Source organism: Ursus maritimus, unplaced genomic scaffold (assembly GCF_017311325.1).
Source record: "Ursus maritimus isolate PB19 unplaced genomic scaffold, ASM1731132v1 scaffold_8, whole genome shotgun sequence".
In the NCBI taxonomy this organism is placed as follows: domain Eukaryota; kingdom Metazoa; phylum Chordata; class Mammalia; order Carnivora; family Ursidae; genus Ursus; species Ursus maritimus.
This window is the reverse complement of record NW_024426996.1, coordinates 56490227-56503065: the sequence shown is the minus strand read 5'-3', so window position 1 is coordinate 56503065 and position 12839 is coordinate 56490227. Positions and strand designations below refer to the sequence as shown.

Genomic DNA, 12839 nt, shown 5'->3' with positions numbered 1-12839 from the left:
TTAGAGTATATGCTATTTGGTCACAATTTCATTCAATATTCATAAGTTTCCAATACCTCTTTTCCTGCCTTCCCTTAATTATAAATAGACTTCAGATTCACCATGGTTAACAAACGTTAGAAGTAGCAAGATGATGATATGAATATTTTTCAAGGTTCATGGGCACCTAGAAGTCCCACAGAAGTTGTCCTGCAGTCCAGGAATTTTTGAACATTTGTTTTTAATTTTCTAAAATTTTAATGATAAGCATCTGTGCTTCTCATAGTTATCTATCAATCATCTATATCTTTTTTAAAAGATTTTATTTATTTATTTGAGAGAAAGTATGTGCATGTGAGGAAGCATGAGGTGCAGGAAGGGGCAGAGGGAGAGGGAGAAGCAGGCTCCGCACTGAGAAGGGAGTCCGAGCAAGGCGAGCTAGATCCCAGGACACTGGGATCGTGAACTGAGCCAAAGGCAGATGCTTAACTGACTGAGCCACCCAGGTGCCCCTATCATCCCTATCTTTGTCGAACATCTGGCTGATTACTATAATATTACCATCAGATTTTTCTTCCTTTGCGTGTCAGTGTGTGTGTGTGTTCTTTCTGTTTTTAATCACTAGCCAAGGAGTACCATTTAAATTACCAAGAGGTAATGTGGAAAGGTTATTAACTTTATACTGCACAAAGGGATTTCTGCTAGGTGAAGGCCAAATATTGTCTTGGCACTTTGGAAAAATTAAGCGTTTCTTTCATAGTATAAACAAAGAAAATTGAGCAATAATTGATCCAGCCTCTTACACACAGAAATATAAGCATGACCAGGTTACATGAACCTATGTCACAAAACTCACTACTATATGTATATTTTTTAGTAGTAGTTCATTTCAGCACATTAATAAAGTAGTTTATAAATTTATTGGTTTTATAGTATTGCTCACTTTTAATTTGAAAACTACATTGGTTTTGTTGTTCAGTAAATGGTATAAGCACTAAAAGTTTATTTCTACTTTTATATGCACATATTTAAATAATATTATAGTAAAGGTTTCCTACCTGAGCACCCAGGAAATACATTTTGCTTTAGAAGTTAGCAAATAATAAGCAAATATAGAAAACTATTTTACATATCAAAAAGGGGGTAAATTATAGTATTTTAATGTAATACAAACTTTTGCTGTGACATGTACTTATATTTTGAATGTTAGGTAATACATTAGGTTTGCATAAACTATAGAAATTACTATGTTTAAAATTTTATTGTAGGCTTAATTTTCTACCTATTAGAATAGAAACTACTCTGTAACTACCTTTCTTTAAAAAAATTCATCACTTTGGTGTACTTGGTATTCCTCTAAAGTTACTGGCAAGTTTACAGAATATAACACATAAAGGATAAGGCTTAATATAAAAGAATGGAAATGTTTTTAAATTAGTGACCTTTGATTTAACCCTATGTCAAATCTATCAAATATGGTATTAAAATTGAAGTCCTTATAAATCCTGAGCAATAGTGTTCATTTTGGAGTTCAGTTTCTTTATATATTACATTTAATTTCAGTAGCCTATTAAAAACTTAGAGGTAGAAAAGATGAAAAGTATTGAGATTCAACTAAAAATTGTCCTGACTTTAGGCAAGTAGAGTTAATTTTAATGAAATTAATTCAATGAAAAGAGAGTAGATATTACTGTTTTACAGGAAGAGCTACAGAATTAATATGGGTTTTTAAGCTGATAAATGACTTACAGATGGAATAGGCCACTGAACATCACACCACCACCCAATCAACATTCCTGGAGTGTTAAAAGTGAAAGGAATCCATCTAGTTTAAATTAATGTATATATTCTTGTGCTCTTCTATATTCCAGAATAAATGCATAATCAAGCTATGGGAGAAGTAAGAGTGAAAAATAATTTAAAACAAATCTAAAGAATTACAGAAAATAATAAAGGAGGTTGAAAAATATTTCCAATGTAAATAATTTTATGTACTTACTTATTTTTTTATATTTCAGATTTTTTTTCTTGAAATTTACTTATCAGGAGTGACTGAAATAAAAAATATAATTGATTGCCATCATCATGGAAACGGCTTTACGAGCAAATCGATCAGATGAATATTACTGCTTCCCATTTTCAACCAGTGAAGAGTTGCCATTGATAAAGACAGCCAATAATCTATCAAGAATGCTCAAGATATGTTATATAATACAACATGCCTGTTCATAGAGGATAAAAAACTAGAAAATAACTTATGTGAACTTCTTGATTGCATCATGCAAGACAAGCACAAAATCACCACCCATGCCTTTGGAGAACACTGGACCATGCACCTTGAAAAACTTTGGCTCCTTCATCACAAGCAGTCTTCTTCCTTCAGCAGTCAAGCGAGTCTTTTTACATGATGCCAGTTCCTTTGCTGCCTGACTGCATCATCATACAGCAACGAACAGCGTCAAATGAATAGGAAGTCAACCCAGCAACCACTGTGATGGGTTGTGCAGTCATCCAGCTGAGGAAGATGTGAGCACTCTTGGGATCTGGAACCATTCCCTTTGCAGTGTCATAGATACCGAAGTAGGCAGCTCAGTAGGTGATAATACCCTGCACACATTGAAGCCTTGGTACAGGCCCTTTAATCCCATCAGATTTGTAGATCTTAACCAGACAGTTGCCAAGGCCTCTGAATTCCCATTCAGCTTGAGCGTTGCCCACATCAGCTGGTAGATGGTTTCTGGCAAAATCAAGAGGATTCACAAAACAGAAGGATGTGGCTGCCCTGGCACCACCTGATGCCAGATTCCCCACAAAAGTAGTGCCAAAACTGGGTTCTCTTGTCCATACCACACATGAAGATCTGCTTGTATTTATCTTTGAAGGCAAAATTGTGAGCCTGGGTGGATAAGTATCTGATGATATCGGCCATCTTGCCATGCCAGAAGAACAGGACTCCTTGCTCCTTGAGGATGTGAACCATGCAGTCTATTATGCCCCTGTGATTTGCTTGCTGGTATGTTGCACCTGCAGTAGCAGCAGCTTGACCCGCTCTCTGGGCACTACTGCAGCCACTCCACCCACCAGGAAGTCCTCGGTGAAGGACACAGCGGCATCTGCCATGTTGAAAGGAAAGAGCAGGTGGGCAACTGGGGGACTGCGGTGAGAACTGCTAGGACTCTGGGGCTCTGAGCTCCAATGTAATTAATTAATTAATTAATTAATTAATTAATTTATTTATTTAGAGAGCCAACATGTGCAAGTGGCAGAGGGGCAGAGGGAGAGGAAGAGGGAGAAGGAGAGAAACTGGCTCCTGCCCAGCGGGAGCCCCAGACAGAGCTGGATCTCACCACCCTGAGATCATGACCTGAGCCATAATCAAGAGTGGGAGGCTTAACCGACTGAGCCCCCCGGCACCTCCCCCCCCAATGTGAGTAATTTTAAATGTTGTAAAGATACATTGGGATTTTTCCCCAATATGTAAGAAAGAAAGAACAGATTAAATCTTTCAATCCAAGAAAGAGCAAGGAATCTCACATTTATTTAATAATTGGTATGTTCCAGGCATGGTCCATATATTAAAGCATTCAAAACAGAGTTCTTGTTGGATTGAAGTATCTAAAACACATAAAACCCTGGAACACCTGTGCACAGTATCTGGTTTTCAGTAAGTTTTAGAGCCTCTTTTTCTTTCCCTTTTCTCCTTTTCCAGCCCTAGATTATTATGATCATTTCAGATAAAAGACTTTTTGCCAATGCACATAGCAAATTATTTTATTTTGTATCATTATACACAAACAATATGGACACTTTATGCAAAGCTGTATTTTCCAAATGCATGGGTTCCAAAACTTATGAACATTGGATTACCTGAAAGCCTGTGCAAAAATTTAAGGCAAAATGGGGAAAAGAAAATAGTATGCTGTGGTTTATGAAGCTAATTATGTGATCACATTTTCCCTGATGGCGTTTTTCAAAGAACTGGGAGTGGTTTATTAAAATTGAGAATTCCTGCATAATATGTGAAGTTACACAGATCTGAGAGTACAGTTGCAAATGGTGGAAAAGCAGTAAAAATATTAATGATTTTGAAAAAAAATAGTGTTTTGACAAAAAGGCATTGTCATATGAAAGAAGGTCGTAAACACAATGTTGGTAAACTAGCAGACACTGTGGGTATATGAAAGAAGTCCCTGATCATATGTCAGTACTTTGTAATGGAAGATAAAGCTAAAGATGTAAGTAATAGACATCATACGGAAGATCGTGTCGTGGTGATCTGATCTGGCTTCATTATACTTTCTGGCCTCCTTTCCTTTCTCCAAAAGCATTTTCTTTCCTCACCTATTTAACTGATAGACCACCTATTATATAAGTTTCAGATTTCATGGGAAGTACAATATAGTACAGAATAGGATACATTTTACAGAGTAAATACGTAGTTACAAAGAAATATGATATCTACATGTGAGATCAAAATGCCATGAGTGCCCGGGTGATGCAGCTGTTGGATTGTGCAGAAAAAACATTTTATAAAAGGAGACAAAAAAGTGCCAAGAAAAATTGAAACAATGAAACATGAACAGATATAGGGAGTAGTGGGGCAAGATAGAGGATCACACCAAATTAGCACAAGAAGGTCAGAGCTACTTATAGGTAGCCAGTTGTTATCATATATATTTTTTAAAAAGGTGTCCTGGTTTTGTTAGTTCTACTTTATGATTAGTCCCAAGTCCTTTCTTTCACATGGAATATCTTCACTGTGTATGTGTATGTATGTGTGTAAATACTGCATTAGGCTAGAGCACATGAATGTGCACATGCATACCCATGTATGATAAAACATGGGCACGAGGCAGCTGTTTGTAATTTTTAGCCTGCCACAGGGTAAGTGTCCGATAATATGTGTTGTTTATATGAGCACTGTTAATAAAAAATGTGATTTGCCTTCACATATTCCAGATTAAATAATAACGTAAAATTCCAAGTTGGAAATATTTCATCAGCCCACCCATTCCTCCAACGCAATGATTTTAGAATGCTGTATCTCCTTTGTTCTAAGTTGAAATTAGAAAGATGATGAAATAGACAAAAAGGCAAAAGGTCACGTAGCACCCTGAGATGTGTACAGGGCTTTCCCTGAGCTAGGAGAAAAGCAGTCTCTAGTGAGACTACAAATGTCTTTTTAAAAGGTTGCTGACACTGTCAGGTGTAGTAGGTGAGAAATCTGTGTAATCTCGTTTGATGTCAGATCCAAGGACAAAGTATGACTTCATTGCCCAGAGCAGGACTGTTATTTGAATAGGTCACTTCAATTTCTAGGTCTATCTCTCAGGAAATTTTTGAAAGAATGCTAAAATATGAAAAAAAAGATAGTTAAATTCTTTAAGAAGATTTTTTTGAGTAGTTCTTGATAAGGGGAATTTAAATTAATTAGAAGAAAATACTCTGCATTATGATCTCTGTTAGCATTTTGAAAATTTAAAGAGAGTTGGGGAATGAAAAGTTATTGTGGAAGTCTAATATGCAACTAAAGCAAGATCTTAACAGATTGACACACTAAGTCCTTATACATTTTATTGAAGCTTCTTAGGAAAATGAGTTGTAAGAATTTGCCACTGATTGAGCAGAAAGATGATGTTGATCAAAATCTAATAAGCAAAACTAAATAAGTTTAGGAGAAGAAATCACTGGTACTTTTAAATATGTGAATTAGGCCTATGACTATATGGTTTCATGAAATACGCTTTTAAAAGATACAGAATTTGTAAAATGTGAAATAAATATATGTACTTTTTCTCTATCAAATTATAAGGGCACTTCCAGAGCTATAAAAAAAAATGTTTGTATATTTTTTCTACAATGCCTCTGGCTGCTACCATGTAACTCAAATTGTTTTCTTTTTCTCATTCCTTAGTGTCTTGTTTATGAGGAGATATCAATGTCTAAAATATCTGCAAAACTTTTTAAAATGCAACAAATTGAGGGTATCATCCAACAGCAAAGGCAAATGGTCAATGTAGACAAACATGGAAAAGCAGCAAGGTTAAGGAAAGATTGCTGTATATTTCACAGTGTCAAACAGTAAGTTCAATACATAATACAACAAATGTGAAATCTACAATGTCAACTAGAGATGGAGGCTGGGGATATTACAGACTGACATTCCTGTAATTAAGGAATGAAAAAAATAGCAACATTTCAGGACATAACAAAGTACACCATCTGGGCCTGCCAACTATAAATATTAAATATGGAAAAAGAAAGGACAAACAAAGCTAATATAAGCATCAAGTCATTTTGCAAATTCATAAAGAATCAAAGAAAATCAAAGAATCATTATAGCCTCTAAATGCTTCTAAGGGTAATTTGTTGATAAAAGGAGTTGGCATCACTTCATAATTTACAAAGGAAGATAGAAGACAGATGTCAGAAGCAGATGTACACTTCCCAGAAAGGGGAAGAAGGAACGCTGAAGCAAATCAGGATCATTTGCAAAATAGAGATCAGATAAACTGGAAAAAAATAAGGACTGAAAAAGCACTACTTCTATAGAGTTGACTTAGTCTTCCTATCAAATTGATGCAAATCTCCAGGTCACAACTTCTCAACTTTGGAAGTGCATTGGTTGAATAGACAAGTTATTGCTTATCTACTCATTGCATAGCATTATGCCAGGCCAGAAAGATGTATTGAGATAAAGAGGACAACTAGCTGCAGAGACCTCAAGAGAGGACCATTTATAAGTGCACAAGTGTTCACACAAGTCAGAGTGTGTTGATAAGTTCTTCACACGATAGTGGAACAAGAGTGATTCTTGTATCTATCAGTCATCCATTAAGTCAACTACTCATTCACCATCCATCCATCTGCAAATAATTGAGAGTCTATTCTAGTTATAGCCTCAGACACAATATATTGAGAGTATTTTAGAGGTCAGTTATAACAAAAGGATAATTAATTTCATATAAGAGCTCTTTATTGGATTTGAAACATTGGATCTCAGTCATTATTTAAATGCATAAATGCAAACTCTATTTGTCTAATTATCTTCTGAGTACTTCAAAATGAGAGTAAAATGAGAGGAACTGTACTTTCTATTTCCTTCGAGCATCCTATTTTATATATGTGTATGTATTAATGTGAGTATATATTAATATGCATACATATGAACCAAAAATATGTGTCTGCATGTGTAATATATGTTGTATGTGTGTGGGTGTATGTATGAAATATAGGTGAAAAATCATTATTCTTAGATTCACCAATAGAATTGGCCACGTACACATGCTTATGTAGATGATTTTCAGCTGACAAAGTATTTGAGACTCAGCAGAACTGATCACAATTTTAACCTGTAAAGTAATATATATCTCTATACTCAGAATTGCTTTGCTATCTTCTATCACTTACTCAAAGAAGGTAAACAATATAACTAACAAGGATTTTAACAACTGGTAATATTGATCACACCTACCCTCTCTTCTTCTTAATGACCCTAATGATCTTCATCTTTTAGGACCAGCTGTTAACGTCCAATCTATTCCACTTAGGCTTTCCTAGAAAGACAGGTTCAAACACATCCTCTTACCCCTTTGAACTTGCAAAATATTTAACGTCAGTTTATCCCTTAGTAAACTAACATTATGAAAAAGCAAAGTGGTTTAAAAGAAAAGATTGCATCAAAAAAAGAAGAAAAAAAGCAACCCACAGTTGATTCTATTTAGTAAATGTGTTTTTAGTTTACTGCCAGAGGTTTACAGGCAGAAGTTTATTTGAAGCATATATCAAACCATACTTAATAAAAGCCCAAACCACCATGTAATATCATCTACATAATCTATAGATATAAACACTTCCAAATCTCTGGCTTTATTGAGCTATTATTATTTGAAGTATATTGAATTAGGTAGTGTAACTGCCAAGTTTATAACAACATGAGCTCAGCTATGGCAAGTCACAAGCTATACTTTTGTGGGCTGTCAGTACAACCACTAAATGGGAAACTCAGCATGTACCTATTCTTGATCTCAAAAGAACCAACTGAAAATAGAAAGGCTTAGCACAAACCCACATTAATATGTACAATCTGTGATGTGTGTGTGTATACACATGCATCATATTTTGCCGGGGACAGCATTGGTTTATGCCTACTGTTGTGGTATGATTATTAATAGTGCCTCCTTTCTTATACATGTAGCTGCATATATATAAATATCTGTATGTAATATTGAATTGGACAAATGAAAGTTCACATATTATATCTCTTTCTTCTTGGAGACTACTTTCAAGCATATCAACATGTCTACTTACACTCATACAGGCACACACACAAGCATATATTTACATAAATATATGTACTCACACACATTAATAGACAGTTCTTTACATCATAATAGGCCATGGGTATAGTTTTTGGCACATAGATTTCTCCCTCTAATTGTATATGCAACATTAGCCACTATGTTGTTTTTTCTGTCTTTAACTGAAAATGCTGATTTAAAAAGAAAGACAGGGTTCATTCCCCCCTCTGTTTACCCCCTTCATTCTTCCCTTCCTTCTCCTACCAATCTTCCTATTTCTTATATTCCATAAATGAGTGAAACCATATGATAATTGTCTTTCTCTGCTTGACTTATTTCACTTAGCATAATCTCTAATGAATCATGGAACACTGCATCAAAAACTAGGGATGTACTGTATGGCGATTAATATAACAAAATAAAAATTATAAACATTTTTTAATAAAAAAAGAAAAGAAAAATAAAAAGAAAGACAGAGGGGGCGCCTGGGTGGCTCAGTAGTTAAGCGTCTGACTTTGGCTCAGGGCGTGATCCCAGAGTCCTGGGATCGAGCCCCACATAGAGCCTGCTTCTTCCTCTCCCACTCCCCCTCTCTCGCTGGCTGTCTCTCTCTCTGTCAAATAAACAAATAAAATCTTAAAAAAAAAAAAAAAGAAAGAGACATGCACAAGATGGAGATGTCTAGAAGTGATAAATCTATTTTTGTTTGGTGAAGTCGTGGAGCTGATTAATAATAAGAGCTACGAGTTGCAACCCTGCAAAGAAAATACTTTTGAGGCTACTAGATGAAACTGGAAGTCCATCTCCCTAAAGGAAGTAGAGGTAAGTTGTTTATAAATGTATTCTGCATATCTGACGTAGGATTTAACTTAAGCAAGAGCCTTCAAGTGATGCATTAAACAAATGGTGTTAGAGAACAAACTATATTACTTTTAAGACAAAGTCATTTTTTTCAGACATTTAAATGTGTTAAGTGTCACTGGATGTTCCATCAGTAAACTAGGAGAATAAAAGGCAATAACAATTTGTGAAACATGTTAGGGACCATTTCCTTCCCATTTTGAATCAAAGGCAGTAATTTGAACAAAAAAAAAAAAAAGAAAGAAAAAGTAAAAGTCTAGGAAACTAGCTACTGTGGATGGAATAGCAGCAATAAGTTTCTTGTAAGCTTTTACTGATCACCTAAAAATATTTGGTCTGGATAAATATCTCACATAGTTGTTTTTTTTTTTTTTTCCTTCCTCTACAACTATTAAAAAACAAAACAACAAAACAAGCAAACATCTTGTCTCCACTACCTCACGTGAATCAATTCAAAGTTCCTATTGTTCCCCTTTGCTGCTACCAGTCTTATCAGCATCCCTCCAAGGACCCTCATCTGCAGGTCTACTGCCAGTTCCTTCTCAAGGAAAAAAGTCTAGAAAACAGAAAGTTGCTACTCCCATTGCCTGAAGGACAAGGTTGTGAGATAAAGGAACAAATCACCCAATTCCTTACCCATAATGTGATGTGAGGGAACGGGGGAGGATAATGGTGAAAAGGTTTGGATAACAGAATCCAAAAGGTATAAAATGGATTTAAAATGTGTTTGCTAGCAGGAACAGGTAACTGAACTTCATAAAAAGTTGGATTGGAGGGCTGTCAATTTAGGAAATTGCAAGGAGCACATCGATCCAGAAAAGCAACATTGGAGGGACAAGCGTTGGCAGCTAAGAGACTTCCTAAGGAGACAAAAGGATTCTGTTGTGTCTGTAGGGATGTGTGCATTGTTTCAACAATTTTCATAGAATTTAATAAATCCACTCATGGTTGGTAGAAATGACTTTCTTCTGTGACTCCTGAAGAGCTGGTTTCGCATTGTTGGACAGGGGTAACACTCAAACTGAAAATACAAACATAGATATAGCCCCGAGAATAGAAATCACGTAAAAATCCACACAGATTTAGATGGTGGCTTCTGAAAGCTTTGGATAAGAAAGACACGTTTCTCTTTAATATTTTCAGTGAAGTATCCCATATTTTAAATTCTAATCCACAATACATGTTTTCTTTTAACTTATGAGCAGGGAATAGGCCTTTAATTCCTGATTTGGTAACAAATTACTTCCTCGTCAAGATTCTTTAAAAAGGAAGAAATTATAAACTATTGTAAGAATATGATGCTTTTGAAATCTTTAAATTGGGTTTTTCAAACATTATTACCAGTTGTCTACTCAAATGAAGTACTTGGGAATGAATTTACTTGTTTTATTTATTTTTTATTTTTATTTTTTTGTTTTAGTAAGTAAACTTACTGAAATTAAATGCTGTGGGTGAGCAACCACAGTTGAATAAATACAATTTGAAATGAGGGATTCTTTTGATCTTTTTAAATTTTTTTTGTATTTTCCCTAATGTATACTCACTGTAATTACCTACGAAGGAGTAAAAACAATTAAAAAATGACAATATCAAAATCTATTTATTTTAAATTATGAAATATTCCTTAAAGAGAGGAAAGTACAAAGATTTTAATGTCAAGTCCAAAGATTAAACTACCATCCAATATGAGAAAACTGTTTTTTTGAGAAAACTTTGCTATATTATATATACATCTTTCTGGAAAAAAAATGAGAGTTTAATTCCCATTTGTGTTCTTGCTTCTTTTTCAGAATCACTGTGGCTATTCTTGATGATTTACTCATATCTGTACATTTCAGGAATATTATGTCAATTTCTTATGAAATTATTTGGATTCCTATGGGATTGCCATCACCGTAATATTGATGACTTGGAAATATGCAGCTTTCCATGTATTTAGGTCCACTTCTATTTCTTTCAAGAAAACATCATACTTTTCTCCAAAAAGTTTTACATAGACTTATTTTTTTTTTAAGATTTTACTTATTTATTTGACAGAGAAAGCACAAGTAGGCAGAGCAGCGAGCAGATAGAAGGGAGAAGCAGGCTCCCTGCTGAGCAGAGAGCCAGATCCCAGGACCCTGGGATCATGACCTGAGCCAAAGGCAGATGCTTAACTGACTGAGCCATCCAGGTGTCCCTTACTAGTAATCTTTTTGGCTTTTTTGTTTGGTTTCAACTGGTTTGGGTTTGTTTTTTATTTATTTTGTTATCACCTATTTCAGACATCCTATTTAAAAATTTTTATTTATTGTACATGTTCTATTTTTCACTCCTTTTCTTTCTTGAATTTTGTTGATCTACTCTATTATCCACTTTTTGAAAGATGTGTATTCCTATAGTACTCATTTAGCAACAACCTCTTAGTTTTTAACATGTGTACTTAATTTCACAAAGTCCTAATGTAATCAATGTCTCTTATCAACCTGTGAGAAAATAAAGGAATTTTAGAATGATTCAACAATTTCCTCTCTCCTCACTATGCTTATGTTCTCATCTTTAAATAAGACTATTTTTAGTCAGTCAATGAATAATTATATTCACCAAAAATTTGCCTTTTTTCCCCCTAAACTTTCTATGTGCATTTCAATCTTTCCTACTGGATATATACTTTAGTAATTTAGTTCGTGAGACCCATGAGTGATACCCACTCTTTAATTTAAAATATCTGCATGTCACCTTCACTTTTGAATGATAACTGGTCTGGGTAGAGAATTCTAGTTTAATGAACACTTTCTTCAATTTTTTGATGAAAATTCTTTCGTCAATCTAATTAGCATGTTTTGTACATGATCCATTTATTATCTCTAGTCACTGGTAATATTATCTCTTTGAGAATATGAATTTAATTTTTTTAATATCTCACTTTAATGCCTTTTCTCTATGCTACCCTTCTGGCACTCAGTAAATGAATTCCTTATAGGCTCTCAACTTTATGCAAGAAGTCAGTGGGCACTCTGCCTTGATTGTATATATGGCAACTTCCCTTGCCCACGCCATTACAAAAATTCAGCTTTCAATTCAGATATCAAAGCTCTAATGTGCGGGTGTCATTTGAGTTTTTTCTGATGGTGCTCTATTTTAAAAATTAAAAATATTTTAGTCTCCACAGTGCTTCTATGTATTTTTAGTGAGAATAAGACCAATTCCAGTCAAGTTCTTTTGCCATATATTTATTCATGTGCTTCTCTAAAATATAAATATCCAAAATATAGAAAATACTTCGATTTCTTTCAAATGAAAAAGACAGCGTGTCTGGGTGGCTCAGTCAGTTAAGCATCCAACTCTTGGTTTTGGCTCAAGTCGTGATCTCAGGGTCCATGCTCAGTGAACAGTCTGCTGGAGGAATCTCTTCCTCTCCCTCTGACCATCCCCCTGCTCCCACACTCTCTCCATATATATAATAAATAAATAAATCTTAAAAAAAAAAAGACAAAAGAATCAAAACATAAAATCTGTGCATTTATTGCTTCTTGCCATACAGTTTATTCTCAGCTCAGTTAAGTTTAAAGATTTGCCAGCTTTTTTCTTTTGTCCCCCTAGCAGGTTGACTGTGTCTGTCTTTTTTTTTTTTTTTTTTTTTTTTTCTTTTTTTTTTTTTTTTTTTTTTTAATACCCTTTAACCCAACTGTTTAGGAAGGACAAGGCATCTTCTTAAAA

General features: G+C 34.7%; 1 pseudogene; it reads right to left on the bottom strand.

Moving 5' to 3' along the window:
* Positions 1-2234: 2234 nt before the first annotated feature.
* On the bottom strand, positions 2235-3099 carry LOC103672646 (annotated as a pseudogene).
* Positions 3100-12839: the final 9740 nt, after the last annotated feature.